Source organism: Tachypleus tridentatus, chromosome 10 (genome assembly GCF_004210375.1).
Source record: "Tachypleus tridentatus isolate NWPU-2018 chromosome 10, ASM421037v1, whole genome shotgun sequence".
Classification (NCBI taxonomy): Eukaryota; Metazoa; Arthropoda; class Merostomata; order Xiphosura; family Limulidae; genus Tachypleus; species Tachypleus tridentatus.
In genome coordinates this window covers 27,094,702-27,115,323 of record NC_134834.1, presented here as the reverse complement: position 1 = coordinate 27,115,323, position 20,622 = coordinate 27,094,702, and the positions used below count along the sequence as shown (strand labels likewise).

Genomic DNA, 20,622 nt, shown 5'->3' with positions numbered 1-20,622 from the left:
ATTTATTTGGGTTATCAAAATGTAAAGTAGAAATGTAATTTTGAGGAGAATAATCTCAACAGTGTTATAAGTGAAAATAACCTCGGAATCGTGATTGATCAGTCTTTTAAGCCATTCAACCTTGGACTAGAACACAGTTGTCCCTGAATTGTGCCAACATTTTGAATCAGTGAGGACCCGAGATATTTACTGAAATCAGTTAAAGACTTCAAAGATGGTTATTCTTATAGTTTGGCCACTTATGCAGATGATGCCATTTATTAGGGAAACATACCCTTCAATGATTTTAGCAAATAACAAGAATATTCTCGTGAACAAGTTGGCAGAGGATCTTCATAGTGAGGCAATGAGCCAAAGTTTAGGTGTGGAAGACATAATTACCCTAACACAGAAAGTATTTGTGGTGAAGAGAGTTAAAGTTGTGATCTCAAATAAGCTGTAAATGAAAAATAAAGCAGCAACAACAGTGACTGTATCTTGAACAGATTGCCCTCCTCAAATTAGTACATTTTGCTCAGTTTGAATTTTGTCGAGGACAAACCAGCAGCCAATATATAACAGCATTACAACACAACCACACTAGCTCCCAGTAGGAGGGCAGGGCTTCCTGGTTCTTCCATGCTCTTTGTGCCATAGGCAATGCCATGATGCTCTGCCCAGATCTTGCTCTGTATGGGAAGACCAAAGCATTTGTTTTGGGAGTAGACAGCTAGATTACTTCAAATTGAACTGCTCCATACTTTGCCGTGTAACAAGCTAGGCAAGATTACTGGTTTTGACCAACTTCACACTTGTATAAGAGGATCGACAGTAAATTGTAACTGCTGTTACTTCAGTTTTGAAAAGTTAAAAGAACCAAAATCAGTTTTGACCAATGACTTCAGAGAGTACAGTAGACAGTTTACATTAGAGAGTTCTGTGTTCAAGCCAGATTCTCTAGGACTTGAAGTTTTATAAAAGCACGGAAACAAAAGATAGCGTTCCTTATTGATACAGGAACTGCCAGGATACTGGCTGATCTTGTTATGTATCAGGCATTATACAGGAAAGTAGTCTGATGTCTGTTAGGGCAATAGACTGTACAAGTGTAAGATGCATAGAAAATAACAGTGTCTCAATGCTGATTAAAAAGATGTTTTGTGACTTATTATGGATGAGATATCGTGCATTTTTGCTGTATAAATAGAGCCAAAACATGAAATATATTGTTTCTGGTCTGTTAGTGTTCGGACATCATAATTAATTATTCAGAAGATTAAAGGAGAACAATTGCTGTGCATAGCTCATATAAGAACTCTGAATTATATTATTATATTAATTTTATGGAGGACATGTTTTCCTATCCCCTAAGATTGAGCTGCCTTTTAATCTGTCATGTAAAATTTGTATACCTGTCCAAAGTACTCCTGAACTTTACAAATACTTTCTACATCACTGAATTCAATAACAAATTTGGATTCCACCTTTGCAAAATTCCCGTAAAGGTGTTTTCGCGAAATACTCGTGTTTCTCTGAAGAACTAGGTGAAAAAGGTTTACCTTTGTGCAAACCTCAGAACAGAGATGATTCGTTTGGTACCATTTAAAAGTTTGTGCGCCCAGCGGTTTAGGAGAAGTTACGTGACACACAAACATACATTGAATCTTATTACATAGTTTTATTCATAACTATAAAGATAAGTGTGATAATCTTTATTAGTTGTTCGACGCTGACTAGAACCTCACACCAATGAGTTAAAGGGTTAATCCGTTAGAAGCTGCTAATAACGCATATTTTTTTAACGATCTAAACTGCACGATATGCAGCTAACTTAACTGAAAAAGAATAATAGAATAAGTTAGAACAAAAATTATCATAAAACTAAAAATCAGAATTCAGGCAAGAAAAAGAAATAATAAAATAAATAAATCAACAACATAAAATTAAAAGGAGGATAAGAGAAAATGACAGAACAAATGATATCACTATCTCAATTACTTACTATGTGGCCACCAGGTGGTTAAGGCGCTCGACTCGTATTCTGAGGTATTCTGGGTGGTGATGACTTCCCTCCTTTTACACTTCTAAATAAGGGACGGCTAGTGCAGATAGCCCTCGTGTAGCTTTGCACGAAATTCAAAAAGCAAACAAACTTACTTACGAAACTGAGCTGTTCACGGAAAGCAAATCAAAATTATAAATTACTTTTGACCACCGAAACCGAAGACTTTTCATGATGAATAAAAACGAGGTCTCCTTTATGTGAATAAACACATTTGAGAATCCCAACCTATAAAAAGGTCTTAAATCGTGATTTTAAGTTTTACTCCTCACAACTTTAGTATGGTGATTGAAAAACAGTGCTTTGTAAAACCAAGAGTATGTTCTTTCGACATATTGTACCGTTTAATTAATTCAACAACATAATTTTATCGGCTTATGACCTATTTATAATTAAATTTAATACAGCACTTTTGTTTTCGGCCCATTTTTAGCGGCTACCTGCAAAAACATTAAGGCAATTACTTTGGAAAACGCTGAACTACAGTATAAACATCTTCGGGTGTGAATTATGTATTATCTACGAATAAATTCGAAATATTTGTTTGGTTTGTTTTTTTTAAATTTGCACAAAGCTACACGGTGTTAGCCGTCCCTAATTTAGCAGCGTAAGACTAGAGGGAAGGCAGCTAGTCATCACCACCCACCATCAACTCTTGGGCTACTCTTTTACCAACGAATAGTGGGATTAATCGTCACTTTATAACGCCCTCACAGCTAAAAGGGTGAGCACGTTTGGTGCGAAGGGGATTCAAACCCGCGATCCTCGGATTACGAGTCGAATGCCTTAACCCACCTGGCTATGCCGGGCCAAATTGTTAGTCATCACCACCAGCTCTTGGACTACCCTTTTACCAACGAATAGTGGGATTAATCGTCACTTTATAACGCCCCCACAGCTGAAAGGGTGAGCATGTTTGGTGCGATGAGGATTCAATCACGCGACCCTTAGATTTCGAGTCAAACGCCTTAACCCACCTGGCAGTGCCGGGCCAAATTTAAAATGAATAGAATAATAGTCATGTACTGAATATTATGTCATCACTGTTTACAGTCTTATGAAGGTTGATTAAATTCCAGTATGTCGCACATTATGGTATTCTCAAATGTACTGATTACAGTTAGGCCCGGCATGGCCAAGCGTGTTAAGGCGTTCGACTCGTAATCTGGGGGTCGCGGGGTCGCATCCCCCGTCACACTAAACATGCTCGCCCTTTCAGCCGTGGGTGCGTTATAATGTGACGGTCAATCCCACTATTCGTTATTAAAAGAGTAGCCCAAGAGTTGGCGGTGGGTGGTGATGACTAGCTGCCTTCCCTCTAGTTTTACACTGCTAAATTAGGGACGGCTAGCACAGATATCCCTTGAGTAGCTTTGCGCGAAATTCTAAAAAAAACAAACAACCTAGCAGTTAAGAATAACAGAAACAACGTAAAAATGTCAAGCAAAATAAAATCTGAATTTTTCAGTTTGAAAGAAGATATCAATCACAATGTAACAACTGTAAGCTATTCTTTGTTTAAAATCAAACACAACTCAGTGTAAACTAGCGCTCAAAGACTTGTGCCAACACTGCTCTCTCGTATCGGACAATAACTCTGATGAGTTAAAACATATAAAAACAAAGCGTCATCCCTCCCAGAGTGGAAACATGACTCACGTCACCGATAACTAAGGCAGACATAGTGTCTAGGTTTCACTGAAATTGCTTCATAGTTGTCGCCAATATAGATTGGTTTGTGTTGAATTTCACGCCAAACTTCGCGAGGCCTATCTGCGCAAATCGTCATTAATTTAACAGTGAAAAACTAGGGGGAACGCAAATACTCTTCACCACCCACCGCCAACTCTTGGTCTACTATTAAAGAATAGTGGAACTGACCGTCACATATAACATCTCAGCAGCTGAAAGGACGAGCATGTTTTGTGGGATGAGGATTCGAACCCGCGACCCTCAGGTTGCAAGTCGAGCCCCCTAACCATGCAGGGTCTCGCCGATATAGATATTACAATTCTGCACTTATTATTAAAGTAATTGCTTTTATTTTGTATTTCACATAAAACTACACGAGGCTATCTCCTCTAGCCGTCCCTAATTTAGTATTGAAAATATAGAAGAAAGTTAGCCAGTCATCATCACTACCAACTCTGGGGCTAATCGTTTACCAACGAATAGTGAGATTAACTGACAGATTATAACGCCCCCACGGCTGAAAGAGCGAGTATGTTTAGAGCGAAATAAAGCTCTAATGAAACCAATCCGTAACTAGCACTTAAGGAAAATGTCCTATAGCCTATGAGTAACTGGAGTCAAAGCAAATTAGCTGCATATTGTAACCAGTGTAAAAATGTTTATAACGTTTTGTCTTAGCTAGAAAGAAAATGATACACATGGTACAGTGCTTTGGAAAAGTATTTGCCCATCTGCAAAAGTTTCCACATTTTGTTGCCCTCTGAGCTTGCAATCATGAAACTTTTAAATGGTTCTTTATATTTAGAATCCCCACAATACACTCCAAACTGGGAAAGCTAAAAACGCTGATATTATATAACCGTGTTAGATTCTCAATGCAAATTAAAATATTTCCAGTTAATATTTAACCTTAAATCAGTTCAGGTGAATAAAAAAGTTTGAAAGACCAAAAACTTAGTGTAACGGTTTCTGTCTGCTGTAATAAAAAGTGATTTAACTTGACTTTACAGTAAATGCATCTTTTAAAGGCCCAACTCACACAGTGATATGTCAAACCGATCAAGGAGCTTCGTAAACAAGTCAGCGATAAAGTGGTAGAAAAACAAAGACCAGGAGAAAGTTACAAAAAAAAATCAAAGTCGCTGCTTATCCATCATTAAGAAACGTAATGTAGTCCATACCATTCAGTCATTACCAAGATCAAGCCACCCTTCCAACCTAATCAGCCAGGCAAACAGGAAACTGATTAGAGGTGCCACTGTGAAGCCAACAGCGACTTTGAAAATTTTGCCAAGTTTAATGTTTGAGATGGGAGTTTTTGTTTTTTTTTAATTTCGTGCAAAGTTACACGAGGGATATCTGCGCTAGCCGTCCCTAATTTAGCTGTGTAAGACTACAGGGAAGGCAGCTAGTCATCACCACCCACCGTCAACTCTTTAACCAACGAATAGTGGGATTGACCGTGACATTATAACGCCCCCACGTCTGAAAGGGCGAGTATGTTTGGTGCGACGGGGATTCGAACCCGCGACCCTCAGATTACGAGTCGAACGCCTTAACCCACCTGGCAAGAGATGGGAGTCAGTGTTGATACATCGATAATTTCGCGGTTCCCACACAAAGCTAGCCTGTGTAACAGGAGTAGCTGTTAAATTTATAACTTACTATTATTTCTACATCACCTCTAATTTACGTTACTTTGCATTTCACCCTTAGCGCCATTTTGACTTTGAATACAGCCGAATGGCTTGTAAAAATAATATATATTTACGTATATTTGTTTTTAAAATTATCACCATTCGGTGTTGTAACAAGCGTAACAATCTCACTTGCAGCGACTTACTTCAGACCACATCTTCATGAAAATCCCTGAATCAATTACACGTCTTTATATAAGCCTTTAACGACAGAGAAACGAAAACGTCAACATCTTTCAAATAAGTACGAATGTTTTTATAATAACTAAAATCATGCAATTAATGCCATGCAAATCGTTAAAAGATACACAAATTATAAAAAATAAAATAAATAAAACTCTTCAATTAACGATATATATTTATAAACACACGTCACCTTGTCATTGGCTGTTGAAGTTAATACCATCTCGCTAGTAGCTAGTTCGAGGAACTATTAGATTATTTTGTCTAGAAATATCAGTTTTTATAAGTAAGCAGAATTACTGAACTAGTTGTTATATTCATAAGACGGATGGTATCGGTACCAGAACTTTAATTAAAATAAAATACATAACAGGCCCGGCATGGCCAAGCGTGTTAAGGCGTGCAACTACTACTCTGAGGGTCGCGGGTTCGAATCCCCGTCGTGCTCGCCTTTCAGCCGTGGGGGTGTATAATGTGACGGTTAATCCCACTATTCGTTGGTAAAAGAGTAGCCCAACAGTTGGCGGTGGGTGGTGATGACTAGCTGCCTTCCCTCTAGTTTACACTACTAAATTAGGGACGGCTAGCACAGATATCCCTCGAGTAGCTTTGTGCGAAATTCAAAAAACAAACAAACAAGTACATAACAACGTTTCGACCTTCTGAGGACATTTTCGCAACCTAAGTTCGAAACTTTGTTTTCTGCTTTATTTTAATTAAAGTTTTAATGCCCGTCCTAGCTGTCTTATGAATACATTTTTATTTCAAGTGGGTTTCTCGTCATCATGAAATGGCTGTTGTTTAACATGGGTCTCTGTCGATTTACGCTATGCGTTATTCTACAACGGATGGTGTTTCCTAACAAAAACTTTTACTCAATGATCCATGAATGTGTGAAAAAAATATTTATTCGATGGTGTCTTTTATAATCATCACGCATATTTACAGTAAGATTAGTCCCTAATGAAGCTAAACTTGATTTACAGTATGATAATTTATGTAGGGTTATATCAGTTTAAATATTAACTAACTGTGTTTAAGAAAATAATCGAATGATACAACTGTCTATCTCACATAGGTGGAATAAAAAACGAGCTGTTAATATAGGTCTCTAGGTATGAAATCACATGACTGGACTGTCTTGGAAACAGCTTCAAGTACTGTATGAGTTGCAGGTAATTTGGGTTTTCAGAGAAACGTTCGTACACAACAGTGGCGTTACGTTCACATGTGCGAAGCACGCATGTAGTGTGTGTATATAGACCACCTATGTGTGTAACATTAGATTACAACACTTATCGAATAGTGTTACTAATGTTGTTTTCTATACTTTTTTTTTACCTATGTACGTGGAATTCTTTAGCCAGAATATTCGCGAGGAACGATTTGTTCTCACTAAGACTTTTGTTTTATTAACCTGAATCAGCGTATTATTTGTTCTCACTAAGACTTTTGTTTTATTAACCTGAATCAGCGTATTATTTGTGCAACTCCGTTTGGTTGTGTTGTAGACAAATTGGCAGGTAAAATATTTCACAAACAAGTGTGTTATTGGAGAATTATAATTTTTCCCCTCAAAACTTTGTGAATTTTGATTGAAAAAAAATCACGTGTCACATAAGAACATTAATGAAAGTATAGGGTACTTAAATTAATAGATAAACATATAAGCTAGGCGAAATAATACGTTATTAAAGATACAACATAAAGCCTGTGGCGTTCATGCAAATGCTATAATGCAATGTTCCTTCTAAACCAAACAAACAAGCATGTGTTTTTTGTATTTATGTGTTTGTAGGCTATTGGTAACTCTGGTAAAATAGAAAAGGTGAAACTGTGAATCGGTTGGTTGATTGGTTTGGTGTTTTATGGCGCAAAGCAACTAGACTATCTGCGCCCTATAAATTGGAACTTATCTGAATACCTATAAAAACGATTTTTTTTCTCAAAAACTTACATTCAACCGGGTTATATGTTGTTTTTTTTACTACCGTTGTATTGTTGGTGTTTGTTAGTGTAAGCCTGCAGGCAGTGTTCAATTGTTTTCTACGTAGTGACGCTATATTATTGTGCTTCTGACTTCGGAGTGTGTCTCGCTTGCCACGCGCACGAGCTGGATGTTCTAATCAATCTCGTGAACGAGAGAGAACGTTAACTTGGTTCAAGCATATCACTGTGACAACAACAAAAAAAGGTTTTTAGGTTTGATTCTGTATGGCGGAATACCAGATATCGAGCTGTTATTTAAAAATTACTGTTAATAATGTATCTGATGACAATAATTATAATATATTTTCGAAGCTACCATAATACTTAAAATGTATTTATATTACACGAACCACGTTTCTTCTTCTCAAATACAATGAGCAAAAGTTATCCATAAAAAGTCTGAATAAATAATCAATATTAGATATCACTGGATTGAAATTTACTTGTATTACGTTATTCTCATAAACTAATTACATTTGACGTGTAATGCGATCCATTCACCTTTGAAAGTGTCAATTTTCAGAAAATGAGGAACAAACGTAGCCTAGTTGTGTAACCGAACAATGAATCCAAGGGTTCATAGCTAGTTTCCGACAAAACATGCTTTGCACTGTCTATTCAGATAACACATGGTTATATTTGTGATGAAGATATGTTTGTTTATTTCAATATAAAAACAAAACTGAAACCCACTTCATTATGGGTAGATTATTTCATCACTTGGTCATTTCTTATTCTTTCGTTGAAAGATATGGCCCGGCATGGCCAAGTGTGTTAAGGCATTCGAATCGTAATCCGAGGGTCGCGGGCTCGAATCCCGGTCGCACTAAATATGCTCGCCCTTTCAGCCGTGGGGGCGCTGTAATGTGACAGTCAATCCCACTATTCGTTGGTAAAAGAGTAGCCCAAAAGTTGGCGGTGGATGGTGATGACTAGCTGCCTTCCCTCTAGTCTTACACAGCTAAATATGTTTCCATATGTGTCTAGTTCATTATTTTTGAGATCGACATAACAATTAAGCTTGGATGTCTAGTAGAGGTAGCATGTAAATATAAACTAAAATCATTGCTACAGAACATAAAGGGAAAGAAAAACTAAAAAAAAAAGAAGTAACATTTTAGGCAAAATTACAGTAATACTACACGAGTAAAGTAGTTTTAATTTACATATAAACATATATATTATATTTATGTGTATTATTTTGTGTGCATAAGTCATTCTGTACTTTGTATATCCAAAAATTAATAAAAAACGTTTCTTATTGAGTGGAACCCCTCTAAACGGCCACCCCTCAGATTTGGTCACCCCTTGAAAGCGGTCATTCAATCACAGTCCCTTTTTTTGTTTACATAATCCCTAATTATGTACAGTGGAACCCCTCTAATCAGGTCAGTTTGACTCAGTCCCGATGGTGGCTGCTTTAGAGGGGTTCCACTGTATATAGAGAGATATAATGATTTTTTTACCTACAAGTAGACAGCTACTGTAAAGTTTAAACATATTTTAAATGCTAAATAACAAATATTTTCAACACTTAATTTTGCATAATGTGTTGGCCACACACAAGTTTTAGTGATATTTATTATTGTTATTTTTTCCTGATGGAGCGTGCACTTTGCACGATGTGGTGAAACGTGCACTTTGCACACAGACTTTAGTAATATTTATTATTGTTATTTTTCCTGATGGAACGTGCACTTTGCAACATGTATTGACCATACATAAATTTTAGTAATATTTATTATTGTTATTTTTGGTCCTGATGGAACGTGCACTTTGCAACATGTATTGACCATACATAAATTTTAGTAATATTTGTTATTGTTATTTTTCCTGATGGAGCGTGCACTTTGCACGTATGTAGTGATTTTTCCTGATGGAACACATGTATTGACATACATACTTTAGTAATATTTATTATTGTTATTTTTTCCTGATGGAACGTGCACTTTGCAACATGTATTGACCATACATAAATTTTAGTAATATTTATTATTGTTATTTTTTCCTGATGGAACGTGCACTTTGCAACATGTATTGACCATACATAACTTTTAGTAATATTTATTATTGTTATCCTTTCCTGATGGAACGTGCACTTTGCAACATGTATTGACCATACATAACTTTTAGTAATATTTATTATTGTTATCCTTTCCTGATGGAACGTGCACTTTGCAACATGTATTGACCATACATAACTTTTAGTAATATTTATTATTGTTATCCTTTCCTGATGGACGTGCACTTTGCAACATGTATTGACCATACATAACTTTTAGTAATATTTATTATTGTTATCCTTTCCTGATGTACTTTGCATATTGACCATATAACTTTTAGTAATATTTATTATTGTTATCCTTTCCTGATGGAACGTGCACTTTGCAACATGTATTGACCATACATAACTTTTAGTAATATTTATTATTGTTATCCTTTCCTGATGGAACGTGCACTTTGCAACATGTATTGACCATACATAACTTTTAGTAATATTTATTATTGTTATCCTTTCCTGATGGACGTGCACTTTGCAACATTATTGACCATACATAACTTTTAGTAATATTTATTATTGTTATTTGCAACTTTCCTGATGGAACGTGCACTTTGCAACATGTATTGACCATACATAACTTTTAGTAATATTTATTATTGTTATCCTTTCCTGATGGAGCGTGCACTTTGCAACATGTATTGACCATACATAACTTTTAGTAATATTTATTATTGTTATCCTTTCCTGATGGAACGTGCACTTTGCAACATGTATTGACCATACATAACTTTTAGTAATATTTATTATTGTTATCCTTTCCTGATGGAACGTGCACTTTGCATGTATTGACATACACTTTTAGTAATATTTATTATTGTTATCCTTTCCTGATGGAACGTGCACTTTGCAACATGTATTGACCACATAACTTTTAGTAATATTTATTATTGTTATCCTTTCCTGATGGAACGTGCACTGTAACTTTTAGCATGGAACGTGCACTTGACCATACATAACTTTTAGTAATATTTATTATTGTTATCCTTTCCTGATGGAACGTGCACTTTGCAACATGTATTGACCATACATAACTTTTAGTAATATTTATTATTGTTATCCTTTCCTGATGGAACGTTTGCAACATGTTTGACCATACATGTATTGACCATACATAACTTTTGAGTAATATTTTAGTTATTATTGTTATCCTTTCCTGATGGAACGTGCACTTTGCAACATGTATTGACCATACATAACTTTTAGTAATATTTATTATTGTTATTTTTTCCTGATGGAACGTGCACTTTGCAACATGTATTGACCATACATAACTTTTAGTAATATTTATTTATTGTATGGAACGTGCACTTTGCTGTATTAAAGTTTCATCATAACTTTTAGTAATATGTACTTTAAAGTTTCATCAAAAGAAGTGTTTCAATGTTTTCATTGCTTATCTTTCGACACTGATAAACGTAAATAGTCTAAAATTTCAATGATAAGACTTTCAGCTCGTTACAAGTTGTTCGAATTCTAAACAGTTAATGACTTAAGTATTGCATAACTAATAATAGAGCTGTATTTCGTGACTTATGTACGCAACTTAATTAACTATTAGTTACTACGACAAATAGAAATGTACGCAGATAATCGATTTCCAATGAAAAGTTGAACAGTAACACAACCAATATTCATAGACGAGGAGAGGACAAATCAATAGACAGAAGCATGTTTCGCGTGGTTACGAAATTGTGTTGTATTGGGATATGCTTGCACGTGTTGTAACTATTCACCTGTCCTTAGCACGCGAACACTAACACACACACACATATATATATTCACACAAAGCTATACTCCCATACAAACACACTTATTGTACACATTAAGGACACACAATTATTACGACGTTCTGACAAAAAGTTGTGAGTATATCTAATGGATTAAAATGACAGATTTATATAATGTATTTTTCTTAACTAACGTTTTATAGTTGTCATAATAATGAAATCTGGTTCTAGGGAAAATGGATTATCTTTGATTATTCAAACATGCCATCAAACCTCCACTAATATTCATTTTGTTAACTTGGAAAAACAGCACAAATCCTATGGATTTAATTCTAACACATTTAACAGTCTAAGGCATCTAGTAATCCTGTATAAGTGGAGCTGTGTGAGGATTATCCTGTTTGGGTGAAGCTATGTGAGGATTATCCTATTTGGATGAAGCTGATAATGGCCACCCTGACTAAATGAAACTAGATGAAGATAATTCTGCTGGAATGAATTTAAGGGAAGATGATAAGACATTGGAAACAGTGATTTTTTAAAAAATAAATGAACTGTTAGTGAAGTTTAGCTTCACCATATCAAATTAGAGTAATTAGAACAGCATATCAAACGCAGTTTGTACCAACAGTGTATACCGTGAGGTTTAGTGGTCAAATTAGAGTAATTAGAACAGCATATGAAATACAGTGTGTACCGTGTCTAAGGTTTAACTCGGTTTGGTCAAACTGAAATCCTTATTATTAAAGCATAATAACCGCAGGGCGTGCCGATAGTAAGTACCGTGACTAAAGGTTAATTTATTCTGGTCAAATTATTGCACTTATGACATTATCTTAACCATAGTGTGTACCGTGACTAAGGCTTAGTGGTCAAATCTAGGTTCTTAGGACAGCATATTAACAGTAGTATCCACTGAGAGTAAAGAAATGAGCTCTTCTCTGGCTTAACGACAGCTTACAGTAAACATAACCACCTTATGAAGTACTTACGCAGTAGACATAGCCACCTTATGAGTTATTAACGCAGCAGACATAGCCACCTTATAGTTATTAACGCAGTAGATATAGCCACATAATGAGTTATTAACGCAGTAGACATCGCCATCTAATGAGTTATTAACGCAGTAGACATAACCACTTAATGAATTATTAACGTAGTAGACATAGTTACCTTATGAGTTATTAACGCAGCAGACATAGCCACCTTATAGTTATTAACGCAGTAGATATAGCCACATAATGAGTTATTAACGCAGTAGACATCGCCATCTAATGAGTTATTAACGCAGTAGACATAACCACTTAATGAATTATTAACGTAGTAGACATAGTTACCTTATGAGTTATTAACGCAGCAGACATAGCCACCTTATAGTTATTAACGCAGTAGATATAGCCACATAATGAGTTATTAACGCAGTAGACATCGCCATCTAATGAGTTATTAACGCAGTAGACATAACCACTTAATGAGTTATTAACGTAGTAGACATAGTTACCTTATGGGTTATTAACGCAGTAGACATAGTTACCTAATGAGTTATTAACGCAGTAGACATAGCCATCTTATGAGTTATTAATGCAGTAGACATAGCCACTTTATGAGTTATTAACGCAGTAGACACAGCCACCTTATGAATTATTAACGAAATAGACATAGCCACCTTATGAGTTATTAACGCAGTAGACATAGCCACCTTATGAGCTCTTCATTGAATATTTGGGTAAAATGTTGAACTTTTATTGACGCATTTTTCTACACCAACAACAAGGATACAAAACAAACGTGCCGAAATGCGTATCTGAATGTCCATGGTTCGCATCTGGTTTGGTGCAAGAAATTGAAGTGGGCATTTTTTTGGCTGTTGGTGCGTTACAAGAGTGAATAACTTTCCCTCTAGTTAACTATCTCAAAATAAGGGCTGCTAGCGCATAGTAGCCTTGTGCACGTTTCTGAAATGAAAAAAATAAATAAATAAGTGAAAATAAAATCACAAGTATATTTCGAATTAAAAACGCAATTTGGAGCATAAGTGTACAACGATTATAAACCACATTGTAGGTGCTTCTCTGCCTAGCTCTGCACCTCTACACGAAATCACGTTTTACAGTTAGCCACTACCTATTTTTTTTTTTTTTTTAATATTATCAAGTAATTGTAGGTATATACATGATACTAGTTCATCAGTACTCTGTAGTAATGAAAAACAAAATCCAGTTCATATACTTATGACAATTTTATCTGATAAATATTTGGTTTTACGTTTTTACATTAGGTGAAACTACTAGAGAAAACTGTTACAGGTTTAAAATGATTTGGACTTCCACAGCAAGGAGAAAAATCCTGATATGTTTTTATAAACATCTAAAAGCGAATGCTTTATCTGATTTTCTACCTATCTGGGTTCATTTAGCTAATTACTTAGTTTTCTCCCCCAACGATGTCAGATTTTTACCGAATTGGAATAATGTTACATAAAAGCAACAAAAAAAATCTCATTAATATTTTCCAGTTGACAACTAACTTTTAAGGTATTAATTTTAAAAAAGGACGACAGGGTACATGGTGTTTTAAAAGCGAGCGTGAAAAGCGAGGTAAGCCCTCAGTAGAAAACGCATTTCGTCTATCACGATCAAACATGAGATAGGAAACGCTTAAAAACCTGGAAGCGTTCTGCTTACAATCATAATCAATCATATTGTAATGTGGCGCCCTCAAGTGAATGTTTTGAATACCAAAATCTCTTGGTAACCCGGATAAAAGTAAGTGCCATTCCGAAGTCTGACACGTTGAAAGGAAGAAGTGTGCGATAGGCATAATAACGGTGTCTACTTCACATCAGGCGTTTCAGCCACGGTATGGACACGAAACTCTCGGGTAAGTAGAGCAGCTGTTTGATAGAACAAATGTATTTTTGTTATGTTGTTGAGCGCAATATTACTTATAAATCCAAAACGTAAATCTCTAGTATCACTATACAAAGTATTCTCCAACAAATTATGTGCTGTCGCAACTATATAAGGGTAGTAAATATTTCGTTTGAAGAATATATACAGTGTGCACGTGACAGATTCGAGAGCGAAGACTTGAAGTTAAACTAAGACTTTTATTCGCGATTTAAATCTTTTGTACACATTTGTATCCCACTGGTTTATACGGGGAACAACGACCAAATCTAGTTCTGGTTCCATCATTACTGATTGGTTAAACTAATTAGGCTGAATATTTGAGTGGTATATAATATTGTGATCTTTCGTGTTTCATACTTCAGTTATACAAAATCAAAGTTTCTGCTAAGTATAAATTAACAATTTGGTTAATTTGTTTGTTTTGGAATTTCGCACAAAGCTACTCGAGGGCTATCTGTGATAGCCGTCCCTAATTTAGCAGTGTAAGACTAGAGGGAAGGCAGCTAGTCATCACCACCCACCGCCAACTCTTGGGCTACTCTTTTACCAACGAATAGTGGGATTGACCGTACATTATACACCCCCACGGCTGGGAGGGCGAGCATGTTTAGAGCGACGCGGGCCCGAACCCGCGACCCTCGGATTACGAGTCGCACGCCTTACGCGCTGGCCATGCCAGGCCTCAACAATTTGGTTAAATATATTTGCAATAACTGTCGACTTTGTCAGTATATTAGTGTTAAATATTGTTGTGTTACTTGCAGTAATAGATCTAGGTTTGAACAAAACTGCTAAGGACGGTTTTTTGTTATATAAAACTAAAGTAATAATTAATTGTTGAAAACAATATTAGTTTATTATGATAAAAATCTAATGATGATCTTAACTCATTAAGGACGTATACAATATTATTTAAAATATAACTTCATTATTGTCACGAACCAATAATCGCTTGGCCATCTAATAAGGAATATAATTTCAGTAAACTTATGAACGAAGCGGTGCTATCAGGACCGACTACTTGATGAGGTGATTTAGTATATTGGTACAAATCAACGTTGCACCGATACTCTATGTTAAATGAGGTATATTGCGCCATATAGTTGCATTTTAAAAGCTATGTTTATTTGTATCTATGTTGTAGCGAATGAGACTCTCAGTTTTACTTTTTTTTTAAACGTTTTCCAATGGAAAGGTGACACTTAGATAAGGAGCTGATATCTCTTAGTTTTACGACAAAATAAACACTTGAATGATGTCATGAAGACACGTAGGTTTAAAATATGAATTAAAGAGAAGTCTAACAAACCAAATAACCCAAGCACTAAGCACATTTTTATTCATCAGTCTAATGATCACATAATCTATGACGTGGATACCTAGGACATTCTTTGATTGGATGTACCCTCTACCATGGACTCCGATTTTGCCTATTCAAGGTTTATCGGCACAGCCTAGGGCAGCAAAATGCAGCTGGGCCAATTGCATTGGTGATGTGTATATAATAATGATGGTTTCTTTTAAACGTTTTTAACTCACCATATACGAGCCTAAATTTATATGGTATTATTCCTAATTCATTAGTCGGTCTTTTTGATACAGTGGACCAATTGTTTAATCACTCTATTACAGATCTTTCTTTCCGATAAAGTTGAAATTTAAAAATTCTTCAACTTAGGTGGTTCAGCAGTGAGTTTGTAAATTCAGGGTTTGTTTGTTTTTGAATTTCGCGCAAAGATACACGAGGGCTATCTGCGCTAGCCGACCATAATTTAACAGTGTAAGACTAGAGGGAAGGCAGCTAGTCATCACCACCCACTGCCAACTCTTGGACTACTCTTTTACCATCAAATAGTAGGATTGACCGCACATCATAACGCCCCTTACGGCTGAAAGGGCGATCATGTTTGGTGCGACAGGGATTCGGACCCGCAACCCTCAGATTGCGAGTCGATCGCCTTAACCAACCTAGCCAACTTACAAGGAATCGCACTGAAGTATATATATCAAGATAAAAAATTAATTATACATAACATATGTCGGAGGACAAAGAAATAAGCAGAGAAGGACAATTAGTTCCAAACTGAGCCGAACTAGCGTCGGGTAAGGCAGCTTAAGGTTTATTTTTGGAATTAAGCACAAAGCTACACAGTGGGCTATCTGTGGTCTGCCCACCACCGGTATGGAAACACTGTTTGTAATCGTGCGAGTGTAATCTAACCCTTAAACAGTGGGAATGTTGTAGGTGTCAGTATCAATCGACGATGGCCGCCGTTTAAGGGTTAAGGAAATCAAACATAGTTTTCCTAGTTACTGGAATGAAACAAACCCACGTTAATATGTATTCAATTTTATTATCTTTTGAAGTATCTTAATTAAGTGGAAACGTCTTGACAAGTAGGGGACCGGCATGGCCAGGTGGTTAGAGCACTCGACTCGTACTCTGAGCGGCGCGGGTTCGAATCTCCATCTTACTAAACATGCTCGCCCTTTCAGCCGTGAGGACGTTATAATGTGACGGTCAATCTCACTATTCGTTGGTAAAAGAGTAGTCCAAGAGTTGACGGTGGGTGGTGATGAATAGTTGCCTTCTCTCTAGTCTTACGCTGCTAAATTGCGGACAGCTAGCGCAGATAGCCTTCGTGTAGCTTTGCGCGAAATTAAAAACAAAAACAAAACAAATTGACAGATAGATTTGAAATATAAAAGCTATTTTTAAGACATCGCATTAAATATATTTGTGAAATAATTCAGTGTCAATGACGAGTTAGGAACAAAAATTACGACATTAAAATTTCTCGATATCATGTAAATATATAATATTATAGGGCTATGTTTATTTCCAGAAGGTAAGGCTTATTTGTTATAAATATAACGTATACAAATATGTACATAGGGATGACTTTTAAAGTTTACTTGGATATAATATTATTTCTTAACCGATTTACTTACTGTGGGGGCCCGGCATGGCCAAGCGCGTTAAGGCGTGTACTTCGTAATCCGAGGGTCGCGGGTTCGCGCCCGAGTCGCGCCAAACATGCTCGCCCTCCTAGCCGTGGGGGCGTTATAATGTGACGGTCAATCTCACTATTCGTTGGTAAAAGAGTAGCCCAAGAATTGGCGGTGGGTGGTGATGACTAGCTGCCTTCCCTAAATTAGGGACGGCTAGCACAGATAGCCCTCGAGTAGCTTTGTGCGAATTTCAAAAAAACAAAACCAACAAGTTCTGATACTTATTTTAAGATAACATTCTGTTAAGCAACTCACTTGAGAGTCCACATAGGCTGTTTAAATATAATATTTCTTATTTAATGGAAGTGTTGGATTCACCCATAGGGAGTAGCACTACCCATGTAACTACTCATTCAGCATGAGGGAAGATATAATTCTGAAATATTATCTGGCCTACCAATGCAAGACAATGCTGTTACATATATTCTTTCACAATTTGCAGTTTTACACCAACATCCAACACCTCCCATGGGCAAAGCAGGTAGTAGTTCTGGAGAATAATAAAAGAATAAGGTCAGATAGGTTTTAGGACCACATATATGAATAATACGCGGTTAAAGAATAAACGAAAATATTCACATAGTTAAAAAAAACATTTAAAAAGGGTAAAATATGCATGTTATCCCTCCAGTAGCACAGTGGTATGTCTGCGAACTCACACTGCTAGAAATCGGGTTTCGATACTCATGGTGGACAGAGCAAACAACAACAATACATGCTATTTCTAAATACTTCTAATATTTCTAAAACACAAATACTTACTGTGTGTTGTGTGCGTGTGTTTTCTTATAGCAAAGCCACATAGGGATAACTGCTCAATATACCGAGAAGAATCGAACCCCTGATTTTAGCGTTGTAAGTCTGAAAACTTACCGCTGTCCCAGCGGGGTACTTCGAACAGTTATCGTCTATGGTGGTTTATTTCACTTACTGGAAAGGAATATTATTCAACAACAGTAAATCGAGTCCCCTGCTGGAGGTGGCTTTACAATAAGAGAAACACACACACAAACTATTCGAAAAAATTTGGCCAAAACAACCAAATGGAAATGGTGCGTTTTGACCTCTAGAAGACAAAGATGAGTTAGATTTTAAAGATAACTATATAATAAAACATTCATACAATCTGCTAATTAGTGTTTTTTATTTGTATTCTAACCTCATATTCTCTTTTCGTGATATTTATTCTTAGAAATTTCTGTGGGATTCATATGAACAGTCGGATTTTTAAACATATTTTTAAAACTATTAATGCAACCAATTGTTTACTGTTCTAGACTTTTCTATTTTCAGTGTTCTTAATACCACACGATCCAGAAATAAATACATAAACAATGATTAAAATTAATCCATCAATGAGTAATTTCACTCAATTGTTTGGCAAGTTCGCTTCAGGTTGTGATAGATGAACATTTTTGTTTTAGACAGAACCACATTGGGCTATCTGCTGTGTCCACCGCAGGGAGCGAAACCACGAATTGTAGCGGTGTAAGTCCATGAATTTACCACCTTCCCATCGGGAGACAGCAAATAAAACATAACACTACGCGATGAGATACATGGACCACACCGGTTGAGTACAGTAGAAACATAAGTGGGAAACTTGATGGTTACCTACAGTAACAATATAAATGAAACAAAACTGGAGAACTTCGACAGATTGTTCCTTAGTTTCTTATTAGCACTTTTATTTACTAATTCATCTACCATAGAAGAGTACCGCTTTAAATTGGTATTAGACAGTAGGGTCTAGTGCCACATCTGGGTACAACATAGCAGACGCTGACTCAAAGAATATATAGACATAAGTTGTGATAAAAATGTTACCTATCTTATGATAAACAGATCCACTCAGGTTTTTCACACAGCAAGATGTTAGGCTCTGAAAGAAAAATAAATGAAAGTATGATTATATTTTATGCTAGAGACGAGAAATTATCTCATAAATGCTTCACGTGAAAAGTTTTAGTTGGCGATATATATATATATAATATACACATCACACACACAAATATATGTATGTGTTATGAAATGTGTAACGGTGTGTGGAGAGAATTTCACAAACATGGTCTCAAGTGTCCTTTTTTATAAAATGCTGACTAGGGTGATAACTAAACTCGTGCACTTATATGGTCTTCAAATATATATATTTTTAGTGTTTCTGTTGTATATGTAGGAAACTAAAGTCAGTCTTTTCTATCATATGTCATGGAATAAAAGTTTTCTCTTTTGTGACAGTTTTCAGGTATTTATTTTTTGTTGCACGTGTATGAAATTAAAGTTAATCTTTTCTTCCATGTTATTGGGACACGAACATAAAATTTAAGTCGATCTCTCTTTCCGTGTTATTATGATACGTACATGAATTCAACTCTGTCTGTTTTTTCCTTTTGTGGGATATGGAAATGAAATTCAAGTCAATCTCTCTTCCTGTGTTGTTATGATATGTGCAAGAAGTCAAGTTAATCTTTCTTCCCGTGTTGTTATGATATGTGCAAGAAGTCAAGTCAATCTTTCTTCCCGTGTTGTTATGATATGTGCAAGAAGTCAAGTTAATCTCTCTTCCCGTGTTCTTATGATATGTACATGAAGTCAAGTCAATCTCTCTTCCCGTGTTGTTATGATACGTACATGAAGTCAAGTCAATCTCTCTTCCCGTGTTAGTGTAGTAAATAAATGTAACTTATAATCAGTCGTTCCTCAAGTGTCAGTGTGATATGTAAAATGAATTCAAATAAGTTTTAAGATCTTGCAAGGAACATCAAATCAACAATAGCACATAAAGCCAGTCACTACAGTTTACGTGTTTTGTAAGTAAGCCATATGCCGTTATTTATTTATGTTACAAAGTATGTTTAATTAGCTGTACTCGCTACCGGGTTGATTTTTAGTTGTGTTTGTGAATGTGTTCTATTTTGATCAGAAGCTGATATCAATGTCGCTTAACAACATTAAAACAAAAAACATTTAACTTCCGTTCCGTTAAAGCTATGAGACCCTAATTGTGGGGCCCGGCATGGCCAAGTGTGTTAAGGCGTTCGACTCGTAATCCGAGGGTCGCGGGTTCGAATCCCGGTCGCACCAAACATGCTCGCCCTTTCAGCCGTGGGGAGTTATAATGTTACGGTCAATCCAACTATTCAATGCTTAGTTTGGCTATATGATATAAGACGATATTGTGCATATGACGTACGTTTTAATCATGGTGTTTACTATAAAGTGTGTTGGGTGTCAAGTCATGGAGGCCCCATGCATGTTGTACAGATCTCGGGGTAATCTTGTCTTTTCTCCAACAGCTGGAACAGAA

At 36.1% G+C, this 20,622-nt stretch overlaps 1 pseudogene across 1 annotated transcript in view; it reads left to right on the top strand.

Annotated features, from left to right (window-relative positions):
- Positions 1 to 14,177: 14,177 nt before the first annotated feature.
- Positions 14,178 to 20,622, top strand: part of LOC143228919 (muscle calcium channel subunit alpha-1-like) — a 182,366-nt pseudogene continuing 175,921 nt past the window's right edge. Inside the window, exon 1 of the transcript XR_013015494.1 lies at positions 14,178 to 14,271. The product of XR_013015494.1 is annotated as a muscle calcium channel subunit alpha-1-like (transcript). The remainder of the gene's footprint in view (positions 14,272 to 20,622) is intronic.